At 45.2% G+C, this 15,243-nt stretch overlaps 1 protein-coding gene across 2 annotated transcripts in view; it reads right to left on the minus strand.

The window, feature by feature from the left end:
• The window catches only part of LOC126262510 (lachesin-like), a 971,377-nt gene that overhangs the window by 839,238 nt on the left and 116,896 nt on the right, over window positions 1–15,243 (minus strand). The window lies entirely within an intron of this gene.

Here is a 15,243-nt window from a genome sequence, read left to right on the forward strand (position 1 = left end):
ATAGAGACCTTCAATGTACTCTTTACACCTATTCGTTCTCTCTTTTGCATTTAACAATGCATTCTTTATGTTACCACACTGGACTTTAATTTCACCGAAGGTTGTTTTGAGTTTCCTGTATGCTAAGTCAGTCCTTTTAGAAAAGAATCTGACTTTTATTCATACGTCCTAGAAATGAAATGAAATGTTCATGTGATTAGGGCCTCTCGTCGCGTAGATCTGTCACCTGGCGCAGGAGTTGACGCCACATCGGCGATGATCATGAACACAGCACATCACACAGTCCCCGAACGGAGAAAATCTCTGACCCGACGGGAATCGAGCCCAGGCCTCTCACATGGCATTCTTCTGCGGTCACCACTTAGCTACGGAGGCGGACATATGTTCCAGAAGACCCACAGACGTCCTTCACTGTTGGTTAAATGAAACTGCGTAAGCAGTTTTACTTTAGCTGCTGTAAAGAGTGTGGCTATCTTTCTTAAACAGAGGTAAAATGGTAAACAAATATGAAGAACTAGTAATTGAATGTGATGTGAACTTAGCCGTTTTCTCGTCCCCTCCAGAAGCGCCAAAGGTGGGCGAAAGTTGTACCTCATCGCATCCCCGACAGTAAGGCGAGTGTCTTGAACGAATGCACTCTACGAGACAGCACTCACCGGCTCTACGTCGTGCGCGCAAACAAGCATCGTTTGGGTGCAGGCTTTCATCGCTGAGAGCCACGGCGCGCCAGTCCATCTTCCAGATCATGCTCTGACGGCTGGTGAGTCGAGCCGTGTGGGTTGATGTTGTGGCGTCAGTGGAAGACCGGCTGGAGGTGTGCTCGTAGTTCAACTGCTAATAATTGGTTCGCAATTGTTCGTGGTGACATCTATGCTAGTGTGTTTATACGATCCGCCACTGCTGCCCTTATAATCCGACGATCCCGGTGGGCGTCTGTGTTGCGTGGACGTCCAGAACTCCATCTACGGGTTTTTGAATGTTCACGTGACCACTGATAGCAGCATCATTTCACAACTGACTGTCGGCACATACAGCTTTTGTGGCAATTCTCCGAAAGGACCATCCAGCCACCCGGACGGCCACAGTTTGATCCCTTTAGTTCTTGCTCACTTCGCTACAATGAGTACGTTTCCGTGGCATGGTTGCCTCTTTGCTTCACATGTCTGCATCACACTGAAAACTTCTGGCTGTGAGCATTCGCTGTTAAAGGGTAGACACAGGTGGCACACTGGTAGATTTGCCAACACACAATCTGTTGGCGGACGACGTAGTAACCATTACCAGTAAATTTAATATCTTCCAGGTGATATATGCCGTCATCGGATCAGAATCGACGTCGTCTTTCCAGCAGTACTAATTTCTTATGCCAGCAATGTACTTCATTGTAATTCCATACGTTTCTAGTCCTTACACAAAGTGTAGGGAAGACATCACGAAATGGGCAACTGTTTTCCTTCCTTTTCCTTCAGTACAATGACTGATGGGCTGTCCTTACTCAGATCAATACGTCCAGTTCACGAAAACGAGCAAAAAGGTATTGTATATGGACCCCATTTCTTATATTGAGAAATTAGTTCCTTGTAGTCAGATTTCTAAAACTATTGTATAATCGTGTTTATTTTTTCCTCCGTATCGAGCTAGGTGGCACAGTGGTTACCACACTGGCTTCGCATTCAGGAGTGCGGCGGTTCAAATCCACGGCCCGCGATAGTGATTTAGGTTTTCCGTGGTTTCCCTAAATCACTCCAGGCATATGCCAGGATGGATCCTTTACAAGGCCGCGGCCAATTTCCTTCCCCATAATTGAGACATTCCGAATTTGTGCTATGTCTTTAATGACGACGTTGTCGATGCGAAGCTACACCCTAATCTTAGGAATCTTTTACTTCGTATAAGCAGATCAAAGGGCTCTATTCGTCCGACGTTATCTTATTAGTGCTTGAATATAGATTTTGATTCTGAACTTTCACATACTTGAGGCTATGCTTGAGCTCAACCTAGTTCTGTGCTCTGGTGGGTTTCGAAACCGCATTTGTTCTCTTCTGACTTATCTACGGGGTTTTTGAGGGGAATACGTAGTCAAGCTAAATCTTCAATAATCTGTTGTCATTCAGGCTATAGCGTTGTCAGTATATGTGTACGTAATATACTCTACGTTTTTGTATGTTAGTTCTTCCTCTTTATTCAGTTATTCGTTTAATTGTTTTGCAAGAGCTTGCACCCTTATTGCTAGTTCAGGAGCGTATTAAGTTTCGAAGCCGTTTAGTGATTAGTAAGAACTGTTGAGTTTTTCCTTTTTTATCCACTGTCATTAGCTAACTCCATTCATTGTGAAACTTCACTGCTTGTTGGCTGTTAGCTCTGATATGATGGTGCAATCTTTCATGGATGAGGGAGAAGAATAAATTAACAATTTGAGGTAAGGGACAATGGCCCGGAAACTAACGAGTCGAAAGCTGTAAATGAAAATAATTCTGATACCTCTATGTACTGGTAATGTTGTTGGTAAGGTTGTAGGGTAGACAAATAATAAACAGGCTCCGCCTCCCGTTACTTCGACGCTCTGCAGCGTCGTGGATGAGTTTTCCGAACACTCGTTCCTATCGTTTTGTTCCTCCAGACAAATTTCTACATCCCTTCGAAGTTTGTCTTTCTATCATTTTTAATGTGTAGCAAATGTTTTTTACTTTCAGTCCGATGGAGGACCTGTACTACGATTTCTTAATTCTACATATTCAGTGTAGATTCCTGTACTGGATGTAAAATGTCGACCCTAAGGATTTGTGGGCTAGAGTGGAATGAAAGGGATCAGAGTCCCTCGACTGTTGTTACCCTATACATGTACAGTGTGGGTAAACTGGAAACCGACGCGGGAAATATTTCATGCATTATAAAACAGGTAACTCAATGTACATCATACACACCCGGGTGCAGATGGGTTATGTTAGGTTACGTATCTTATTGTGCACAATATAATTTCTGGAAGAATTTTATCAACCCTGAACGATTTTTCTCTCCGGAAACAACCACTAGGTTGTAGCGATCGCAATAGCGTGTGAAATTATTTTTTTTCTGTCTCGATCACATACTACTTTTATTAACACGTGAATGGTGGCAACTATTTGTAGACCATCATGAGTTATAACTGAGGTGACAAGTCATGGGATATCTATTAAAATCGTATCCGACTTCCTCCTGCACGGCGTAGTGAAGCAACTCGACGTGGAACGGACTCACAAGTCGCCAGAAGTTCCCTGCAGATATATTGAGCGATGCTGTCTCTATAGCCATCCATAACTGCGTATGTGTTGCCGGAGCAGAATTCTGTGCACGAAATGACCTCTCAATTATGTCCCATAAATGCTAGAGGTGATTACTGTCGAGCGATCTGTGTGTCCAAATTATTGGCTGGTCGTTGTTCTGAATAATTTTCAAAAAAGGCGCAAACAGTTGTGGTCTTGTGACAATTCCATCTTTGTTTGGGAACATGATGTCCGTGAATGGCTTCACATGTTCTCCAAGTAGCAAAACAAACATTTCCAGTCAATGATAGCCTCAGTTCGACCAGAGAACTTAGTCCAGTCCATGTAAACACAGTTCACACCATTATGGAGCCACCAACAGGTTGCACAGTGTTTTGTTGACAACTTGGGTCCATGGCTTCGTGATATCTACCAACTAAAATCGGACTCATCGGATAAGGCCACAGTTTTACAGTCTTCTATGCACCGACCGATGTTACAGCGAGCCTGGGGAGTATCTGCAGGCGATGTTGTGCTGTCAGCCGTGCACTCGCATCGGTCGTCTACCGCCATAGCCCAGTAACGCCTAGTTTCACCGCATTGGATGCATTCGTCATATGTCCAACTTTGATTTCTGCTGTTATTTCATGCATTATTGCTTGTGCGTTAGCAATGACAATACAACGCAAACTCTACCACTCTCGGTCGTTAAGCGGAGGACGTCAGCCACTGCCTTGTCCGTGGTGAGAGGTAATGCATGCTGTTTGGTATTCTTGGCATCCTCTTCACACTGAATCTCGGAATGTGGAACACTCTAATGGAATGTCCCATGCATCTAGCTCCAACCACCATTCCGTGTTTAGTCTGTTAATCCCTGTCGTGCAGCCACAATTACATGAATCACCTCAGCAAAAATTATAGTTTCGCCAATGCCTTGTAATTTTACACCTTGTGTTATACCGGAGCCAAGGTAGCCCGTGAGGGCCGGCAACCTATATTACACCACTGAGGACGTGGTTGTCTATGCCCAAGGGGTACCAAAAGCACCATGGTAAACACCGGCTATTTACATACAAGATAATAGACATTCCGAGCATTACTTCCTGCAGGGGGAGCGCGAGCCACGACCTGCAGGAAGTATCACTACGCCAAAACCTGATTGGCTGGAGACAGCTATTTAGGGACTAGAACCAGCCACGAAGTTCAGTTCACGCCGCATGCCGACCTCGTGTACTGCAATCGTGGAAGATTTTGTTTTCGTCTCTGAATTGGACTGTTAGTAGTGTGTGAGTGTGTTCCCTAGAACCTTTGTGGAAAATTAGAAGATAACTTTTGTTTACCTAAATTAGGAAGCTTTTACTGGCATCGTTATTGTTACCTTTCGTTTGTATGTTCAGTCATCAACCTTGTGAACTTACATCAATAAAAGTTGTGTTTGTGAAAAATTGCGAATTTTCAGTCACAACACCTTGTGTACGCGATACAAACGTCATCTGTATGTTTCTATATCGATATTCCATGACTTGTGTCACTTGAGCGTGTAGTGCTCGTCTACGAATAGCATGTCACTGTTGTAAGTAGGCTGTTTAGCTTTTTATGTTGGTAACGCCACGTAGCGTATGAAAATCACTGACTGTGCTGTGTAAGTAGTCTGTTTAGGTTTTTATATTGGTAACACCACGTAGCGCTCTGTATGAAAATCACTGACTGTGCTGTGTGCAGTCTGTGGTTTTCATACAGAGCGCTACGTGGCGTTACCAACATAAAAACCTAAACAGCCTACTTACACTGTGAAATGCGGTAACACATGCGGGAGACTGCGTAGCCTCGTCGTCGACACGACGTTAAACTTCCTTTCTTATACTGATGAGTGCGTCAGAGGCAGTAATATCTGATTAATTAATGCTGGATAAGCTGGAACATAAATACTTCATCAACAGATGCTTGCTATCGGGTACTCGATACAATTTGTGGCTGCAATAAATTCGTAACCGCCTGGTAACAGCTACTTATCAGTGGCGCTCTCTAAGCTGCAGGACGAGTACTGTGTGAGGGTCGAGTGCGACACAGAGCCATGGGCCAGCTGCTGCTGCTTCTGCTATTGCTACTACCGACAGCGCTGGCGTCGCCCAGGAGGCGAGAAGCGTCGGCGCTCATCGTCGGCGGCTCGGCGGCTGACGTGGCGGACTTCCCGTGGCAGCTGAGCCTGCACTACGGGGGCGCCTTCTCGTGCGGTGCCAGCCTGCTCAACCAGCTGTGGGCGCTGACGGCCGCCCGCTGCGTGTTCGAGGCGCGCGCCGAGCTGCTGAGCCTGCGCGGCGGCACCAGCTACCGCGACACGGGCGGCGTCTCTCGCCAGGTCGTCACAGGCTACGTGCATCGTGGCTGGGACCCGAGCACCGCGGACTACGACGTGGCGGTCATCAGGGTGAGTGACGGCGGGTCGCTCGATCCCTCTGTGTTTGTTTTGGTCTTCAGCTCTCAACACTACACTGCGTTAACCGCTTCATGTCTGCCCAACTACTGCAGCTTACATCCATTTGATCCTCTCTCCTGGAAATCTGCAGGCTTTGTGGTTGTTGTCATGAAAGTTAAAATCGTCTAGATTATTAGGCCGCATCATGTTCTTCTTCAATTTCGACCCTCCTGCTGGGATCCTCTTCAGAATCTTTAGGTGTTTACAGTTCTGGTGTTCAGCTAACTGTGGACACGAGACATCCTGAAAAGATGCATGTCCACGATGAAAGGTACACTACTGCTCATTAGTTTCAATACACCCAATAAATTCTCTATTTGTACAGATGTGGCAAAGAAAGAATGGTATTCGGAGGTCGGGATTACGTTGTACTGACATATGTCGTTTTTCATATATGTGGCAATTCCGTGCTGGGCATGGTGATGAGTTGCCAGTATTTTATACCCAGGAATCCTACCTCGAGCTAACAGCTGTTCGTCGCTTTCAGTGCGTGTTTCTTGCAGTACTACAACGTCCACTTTGTGTTCCTCTAACATCTTAGCGAGGTAATCACTCTTGGCTCTCCTGATGCCTTCGATGTTTAATTGCCATATAGTTAGTTGTGGGCCTATTGTTTGTGTTTGGAACTGTACGTTCTTAGAAGGACTATTTAGTGTTTTCGTCTCTCCGTTGCCGTGAGGTCCAGACGCGCAATACGGCGGTATCTTAGTCATTGTTGCTTACTTAGCACCACCCGGAGGTCACGTGTAGGGGACTTTAAGGTAAAACCTACGGACGTGAATCAGCATTCAAGACCAAGATCATTGCTATCTTGAAGCCAGGAAAATATCCAAACTTACCTCGAAGTTATCGACAAACAGCCTTGCTTTCTGTCACGTACAAGTTTTTGGAAAGGCTGATATTGAATAGAATAGCACCAGCAATTGAAGAATTAATTCCAGCTGAACATGCAGGATTTACCGACCAATTTTGTGGCAGCTGGTTTTGAGAAGAAGCTGAAGAGCGTCTCTGTCTTCCTTGATCTTAACCGTAGCTTACGACACGATTTGGAAGAAGGTCTTTTATTAAAACTGATCAGCGTGGTTCCCTGCGTGAAGATATCAACTTTAACCGAATTTGTGCTAAGTAACAGACTGATTAAAGTTTACTCAGAAAACAGCAGGAGCCGATTGCGCAGATTCAGTAATGGTCCACCACATGGTTCGGTCCTCTCTCCAGCACTTTTCAATTTATACGCTCGTAATCTACCTAACACACTTTCCCGCAAATTCATATTTGCTGAGGATATCAGCCTCACTGTTCAACGCACTAATTTTGCAGAAGCAGAAAACGTCCTCAACCAAAACCTTGTACTCCTGGATGAATACTTTAAGAAATGGCGTTTGAAACCGAACCCTCACAAAAGTGGGGTATGTACTTTTCACCTGGACAATAGGCTCTCAAATTACTAACCAAGAGTCAATTTTAGAGGAGATGCATTACGGTTCAGTGGCACGCCTACATATCTGGGTTTGACTTTGGAAAGGACCCTAACATATAAAGCCCAATTACGTAAATCTGCTGCAAAACTGAAGAGCTGTTATAATCTTATTCAGCGTCTAGCTGGTACATCATGGTCAGCTGACGCCAACACATTGAGAACATCTGCTCCAGCACTCGTCTATTCCTCAGCAGAGTACTGCTCTGCAGTATGGCTTAATAGCTGCCATACTCACCCTGTGGACACTCAACTTTATCACACTATGCGTATCATATCTGGAACATTACTTGCTACTCCAGTCCAATGGCTGCCGGTGTTGTGTAACATACCACCTCCTCACATCAGAAGACAAAAATATCTTGGTCATCTGTGGTAAGAATACCTAATAACTCGTCACTCACAACTCTCGAAGATGTGAGACAGCTTGAATCATCCAGGTTGAAGTCCCGTAAACCGGCATTAAAAACGGCCATGGAACTGTTAAGCAACCATTTCGACCCCAAAGACAGCTGGTGGAAAGTATGGACATCTTCTACTCCATTCTTGAAAGTTGAAGATCTAACAGTTTCAGCTTGCCAAGATACACTTGGAGCAGCCTTAACCGTTTCAGATGTGGTGTGGGAAGAAGTGCTTCGATTATTCATAAATGGGGTTGGGTGGACACCCCATACTGTGACTGTGCTGACGTTCCACAATCAATGAAACATACAGCAGTGGACTGCCCCCTCCGTGCCTTTCGTGGAAATCTAGTGGATTCGAACCTGGTTACTTCCGAAGTGGTGGATTGGATCAATAGCTTAGATATAAGGATCTAAACTGTATTTTAATGTGTCTGTGGTACTGTATTTTATGTGTTATTGTGATTGTTATGTATCATACGCCAAATAAATAAAAACCCAATAAATGACATCTACTTTTCTGGAGATAAGGTCTAATACCGTGGGTACGATTGAGGAAGCAAAGGAATAGTACACCAGTTCAACACATGTCAGATTTTTGTTCGTGGTCATCGAGATACTATAGTATCTAACAAACAATGTTGTGTACATAAATGTTATGTACCTGTCTGATTTGTTTGTTTGTCTATTTACCGACGGACGCTGTATTTGGTGCACCTGTGTTGTTGCCTGTAGTGATGTGATGTCCGCAGTGAACGGCAAGCATTGCTACGATACATAACATGTGGTTCCTGCAAGTCAGTTCCTTCGCGACACGGAAGTGTCTCAACGCTAGTATGGCTCCACGAGTAAATAAGTACATAGAAAAACGTGCTGCAATTGTAGCAGTTAGCCAAGCATATTTATCTATTCGCCAAATTGCGAAATGGTGTAGTGTGTCTATAAGGGGAGTGCAATACACCCTTCACAGCCAGAAGACAACAGGTAGCAATAAAGACTTACCACGACCAAGACGACCACGTAAAACAACTAAAATTGATGAGAAATATATCAGAATTACCAGTATGAGAAACAGATTCAAACCAGCGCCCCAAACACGTGCAGAATTTGTATAAATGAACACGACAACAATATCTGTAGCAACAGTAAAAAGGAGACTGACTGGTGCCGGCTTGAAAGGATGTGTCACAGCACGAAAACCCCTTCTAAGGCCCATAAATAAACAGAAGACACTTGAATGTGTTGGAAAACATCGTAACTGGCCATCGAAAGAGAGGTCGATGGTGTTATTCACTGATGAATCGAAGTTCGAGATTTTTTTAACCAGAGGGAGAATATTTGTTGGCCGATTTGTAGGGAAAAAGAGTAGCCCAGCAGTGTGTTCTACCTACAGTTAAAGACGGTGGAGGTTCTATTATTGTTTGGGGATGTTTCCCGGAGATAGAGTTGGTGACACTGTGAAAATAGAAGGGTCAGAAGCAGTACCACCGCATAATTCAGTATCCTACAACCCGAAGTGGATAGCGCTTAATAGGGAAAAGGTTGACCTCACAACAGGACAATGGCCCAGAACATCGGTCGGTACACTGCACGAACTACATTGCATCAAAGGAATAACTGAACGTACTGAATGATATGGTATGACCGTCCCAAAGCCCCGATCGTAATCCCATTGAAATGGTCTGGGATGAAGTAGACAGACGTATCAGGGAAATTAACATATCCAGCAACGAACATCTCTGGAATGTTGTTAAGGATGTCTGGCATCATACAGATCCACGAGACCTACAAAATCTGATTGACAGCATGCCTCACTTTGTGAGGCAGCCATTAAATCCAAAGGAGGATATATGGATGAAACTAAAATATAATGATTGTGATTGTATTACACATGTTTAAGTTAATATATTTTGTGAAAAATAATGTTATATTTGTGTTCTAAACCTGAAATACCAGGATGTATTAAAATTAATGAGGGTAGTGTACTACTATCACATAGAAACGTAGAAAAGAACTGCATTGTTTCGTTCGAAGTTAAAATCTTCTAGGTTGTTGGATCGCGTCATGTTCCTCTTTAGTTTCTTGTATGGTCGACGTTTCCATCCTCCTGCTGAGATCCCCTTCAGGATCTTTTGGCGTTCATAGTTAGTTCTTCTGGTGTTCTGCTATCTGTGAACTGTAAAGGTTCTGAAGACGATCCTTGTCCACGGTGAAAGGTACTGCGATTTACAGAACAGGATTTTGTTGTTCCGTTCCAAGTTAAAATCTTCCAGGTTGTTAGGCCGTACTGTGTTCCTCTTTAATTTCTTCCATACTGTCGACAGTTCGAACCTCCCGCTTGGATTCTCTTCAGGATCTTCTGGTGTTCACGGTTAGCTGTTCTACTCTTCAATTAGCTTTGAATATTAAAAGATCCTGAAGATGATTCATGTCCACGGTGAAAGTTACTGATATTTATTGAACAGAACTGTGTTGTTCGATTCAAAGTTAAAATCTTCTGGGACGTTAGACTAGGTTTCTTCCACACGATCGACGATCCTCCTGGGATCTTCTTTAGGATCTTTTGGAGATATTCTAGTGATCAGCTAACCATACACCCTAAAAGGTCTTACAGACCTTGCCGTGTTTTGGAAGGTTTTCTATGAAGTACACAGGAATCACTTGCGTGAACCTTGTAACTTTTGGGGCAGAGTATAGGGCGCATCCTCCGCCGTCACGTAACTTGTTACGGGGGCCAGAGTCATGTGCTTAGTGGACACAGTCCTCCTCACATGTGTGTAATTTCTAGTCGGGTTGGGACCAAGCTGACGCTGTACACGGTTACTTAAATCTATCTGCTGCCTTTCGAACACAGCTCCTAGCTAAAACGTGAATTTTTTGTCAGTTTCATTTCTCTTTATCGATTTCACGATATCCCGAAGAATATCCGTGTTCACAGTGGAGGGTACTGCTATTTGTAGGACAGGACTGTGTTGTTCAGTTCGATGTTAAATACTTCTAGGTTGTTAGGCCGCGTCATTTTTCTCTTCACCTTCTGCAACACAATCGACGTTTTGACCTTCCAGCTAGGATCCTCTTCATAATCTTTCAGCGTCCAGAGTTAGTTCCTCTGGTGTTCAACTACCTATGAACACAAGAACATCCTGAAGATGGTTTATGTCAATGGTGAAAGATACTACTATTTACAGAATACGTGTTCTTCAGCTCGAACTTAAAAGCTTCTAGATTGTTACGTTGCGTCATTTACCTCTTTAGTTTCTTCCATACGGTAGATGTTTCGACCTCCCCACTGCGTATCTCTTCAGGATCTTTTGCCATTCACGGTTAGCTGTTCTGGAGTTCAAATAACCATACACATGAAGATCCTTATAGCTCTGAATTGCACAGGGGTCACTTGCGTGAATTTCATATCTGCAGCAGATGACTAGGAGCATCCTCCTCTGTCATCCAGTTCGTAATGGGACCAGAATCACGTGTTCGATGGGTGCCCCCCTCATGTGTAAGTAGTCCTTGGTCGGTTTGGCGCCAGGCTGGCGCTGTTTGAGTGAACGGTTCCGAAGACAGCTCCTAGCTTCAATGTGAGCTTATTGCCGGTTTCATCTCTCAATGTCGATTCCACGACATCCTGAAGAAGACCCACGTCTACACCGGAAGATACTGCTTATTATAGGACAGGACTGTGTTGTTAAATTCGAAGTTAAAATCCTCTAGGTTGTTAGTTTGCGTCATTTTCCTCTCCAGTATCTTCAAAAAATGGTTCAAATTGCTCTGAGCACTATGGGACTTAACATCTGTGGTCATCAGTCCCCTAGAACTTAGAACTACTTAAACCTAACTAATCTAAGGACATCACACACATCCATGCCCGAGGCAGGATTCGAACCTGCGACCGTAGCTGCACCATATGTCGAGCTGCGGTAGCATCATACGATGCGCCAGAGCCCGTACGACGAACGCAGTCGTCTTCCCTGTAGGTAGTGGCACGTGGCCGTGCAGAGTCCGGTCCTCTTGCGACCCTTCATTCTCGTGGCCACCGCTGCCAGCAGTCATGTACAGTCTTTCATTCCTGCCAAGTCTTTCTGCAATAAGGCAGAAGGAACATCCAGTTTCTCGTAGCCCTATTACATGACCTCGTTCAAATTCAGTGAGATGCCCGAGGCAGGATTCGAACCTGCGACCGTAGCGGTCGCGCGGTTCCAGACTGTAGCGCCTAGAACCGCTCGGCCACTCCGGCCGGCTGTTTTTGGTTCAAATGGCTCTGAGCATTGCTAAGGTCATTAGTCCCATAGAACTTACAACTACTTAAACTTAACTATCCTAAGGACATCACACACATCCATGCCCGAGGCAGGATTCGAACCTGCGACCGTAGCGGTCGCGCGGTTCCAGACTGTAGCGCCTAGAACCGGTCGGCCAATCCGGCCGGCTAGATGTTTTTAATGGCGTTTTTGTCGCTTAAAGGCATTTTTAACTAACATCAGCTCACCACGTCCATTTCAAAGGCAACTAACGCTCACTAACTTTACAGCATATATTTGAAACAAACCTGATTTCCAACTTCGTAATGGCGCTAGTAGCGCCACTCTTATAAGCTTGGCGCAAAACTTGAATACGTATCTTTCAGATATAGAAACGAGCGTACCAAGTTTCGTTTACGTCGCACAACTCCTTCTTTTTGTTGCGAATTTTTTTCCGTCAGTTTATATCGACCATGGCCTGGGACTCTTAGCTGAACGTAACAGATTCTACGAACATGCCCAGCATGTTCTCGCTGAATTACGCATCAGTGCTCAACGCTCAATTCGCATTGGATTGACTACACTGAATTACGCATCAGTGCTCAACGCTCAATTCGCATTGGATTGACTACATTATCTTAAAAATGCGGTCCAACGATCGTTGTAACTGCCTTCATGTCTGTTAAAGCCTTTAGACAAAAAAGTAGCTCTGATTGTGAAGACGCCTAAGTGGCCGCCCGCCGCTGCTCCAGGCGCTGTCGGCCTTCTCTTACGACGCGCAGCTGCGCCCGGCGTCGCTGCCGGCGGCCGGCTTCGAGCCCCCGGCGGGCCTGGCGGTCACGGCCACTGGCTTCGGCGCCACCGGCAGCGGCGGCGCCCTGCCCATCGGCCTGCAGCGCGTCGACGTGGCGGTGGCGGCGCGGTCGGCGTGCACCGCGGCGCTGGGGCCGCTGACGGCGCGCATGCTGTGCGCCGGCGAGCCGGGCCGCGGCTTCTGCAGCGGCGATTACGGCGGCCCGCTGGTCACCGCCGGCGGCGTCCAGGTCGGCGTCGCCTCCTGGGCCGCCGACGCCTGCGAAGAGGCGCCCGCCGTCTACGCCAGCGTCGGCAGCGTGCGCGAGTGGATCGCAGAGGTCACGGGTGCTTGAGGACCGTACTAGCTGTTCCATCCGGATGACGCTAAACAACATTAATAGTTATTCGTTCTAATAGTCTCTACGATTACCTGTTGTGAATGTTCCTTAGATGAAATAAAATTAAAATTATTATTTTCATTGTCATCTAAAAGGGAACACCTTTTCCTTGGCTTTAGACTAGAATTTCCTGTCAGTGACTGTTTAAAGACTGTAGATGGAAAGTAATTCTCATTTACGAAAAAGGTGAAGTGGCTGTCCGCCTTTCGGGTGGTGTCACGCGCTGTCGGCGTTCTCGTGTTGGTACTGCGTATCACTAATAATGTTGACAATACATGCAGCTTCTGTAGTAGAGAGGGGAAAGAGCAGGATGAGATAGGCAGATGTGGAGGGAGAGGGGTGGGAGAGAGGGGGGGAGATAAGGAGACGAGAGAGGGAGAGCATGGGAGTGTAAAGGACTGAGAAAGAGAGGAAAAATGAAGGTAGAGGGGGGCGGGGGGACAAGAGGTACGAGAGAGAGAGAGAGAGAGAGAGAGAGAGAGAGAGAGAGGGATGGAGAGAGGGAGGGAGGGGAGAGAGAGAGTGCGACGATAGAGGGGGCACAAGGGGAAATAATCGGAGATAGGGGGTGAAAAAGAGAAGTAATGAGTGGGGAGAGAGAACTGGGACACACAGTGAGAGAGATAACTGTGGAATGGAGAAGGGGAGAGTCAGGCTGTGTGAGACGAGTGACGAAGGGGAAATGAGGGGCAGACAGGAGTAAAGGTGGGAGAGAGCGAAAGAGGGAGAGGGAGAGGGAGGGAGAGAGAGAGGGAGATAGAGAGAGAGAGAGAGGGAGGGAGGGAGGGAGAGAGAGAGAGAGAGAGAGAGGGCTCTTGTCGCTAAGAACTGTTTGCCCTGTGACAAAGACATTGTCAGACGAACTCGGCACGAACACCAAGCGTAATAGCGCATTTTGGGTTGGACAGGTCGGGACGCTCGACCCTTGAGAAACTCCTTCTCCGATGTCATGAAAGCAATGCTATGAGTTCTGATACTAATGGTTAATGAAAACCACCTCAGCAGCTTTTTCGCTCATAGAATTCATCATTTCCGGACCAGGGTACCATAACTCAATATGATATATACAGCTTTCTCTCATTATTCCTTAAAATTTGTAATATATGTGAAGACAGTGCAGGAAACACATTATACGGTTGGTATGCGATCCACCCTACCCGAAAAACGCACAGAATATTTTCATCTGTCTCACAGCCGTTGCCACGCTTTCTACTCAGCTGTACAGTTCTTTTTGTACCTAATAACGTATTTAGTCCTTCATAAGACCCACTCTTTTTCTCACTGTCTTCTGGGTATTTAGCTTTCTACGTTTGCACATTTCAGGGACTATTTAGCCATCCTATTGGCGAAGATAAGAGGGGAAAAACTGATGCGAAATTTGGTTAATAGTGGATAATTTCATGCACGTGAAATCGATGTCTCAGTTGCTGTGCTGTCACACTATTGTATAATGGAAAATTTGATCAAAAGATGCGGCAAAACGGAAGAGGAGACAATTTCATAGAAAAAAATCCACCCTACCTCTCAATCTTTACTTCTCAATGCGGACGAAATCACGTTATGCCTGCGACATTGCCTTCGTATCTAGCAAATCCTGTGCCTCTTTTGGCGTACTATTCGACTGAAAACCATAACAGATATAATGTTTATAGCAGGTAATTCATATTACTTGTGTTGCTTCCTGACATAGTGACGTTGGAGATAAGCGATCTCTAAATGTTAAAAGTTATGGATTATTATAAATAATCCTTTATCAGTCAAGACCGCAAAAAATATAATTATGATAATTAGTTTTGGCTAAAACATTTAGCCATCTTTAGATCTGAAATCTTGTCGAAAACTGCACGTGAGGTAGAACGGCGTGACACAAGTGTCAATATGACAAAAGTTACCCAAAGACAATAGGTACCAAATAATGCATACGTTGCTGTGTCTAATTTCCAGACCAGTTGGAGACACTTTGCCATCAATAAATTATGTACTTGTGCTTAGCAGCATTCGTAGGACAATCTTCTTGAACATGCACGGCTACTTGAACATTAATATAAATGTCAGCCAGAAAATAAACAAAGAAAATAGGAACTATGACGCAATTTTTCATGTCACCACTACAAGGTTGAAACCATATAATTATTACCCAAATGTGTCTTCAGTTAAACATGTATGCGACGGTTTATAGTAATAAAACAGCGGCTTGCTGTAGCGAAATAATTGCG

The sequence above is a fragment of the Schistocerca nitens genome, chromosome 6, assembly GCF_023898315.1.
Source record: "Schistocerca nitens isolate TAMUIC-IGC-003100 chromosome 6, iqSchNite1.1, whole genome shotgun sequence".
Lineage (NCBI taxonomy): Eukaryota > Metazoa > Arthropoda > Insecta > Orthoptera > Acrididae > Schistocerca > Schistocerca nitens.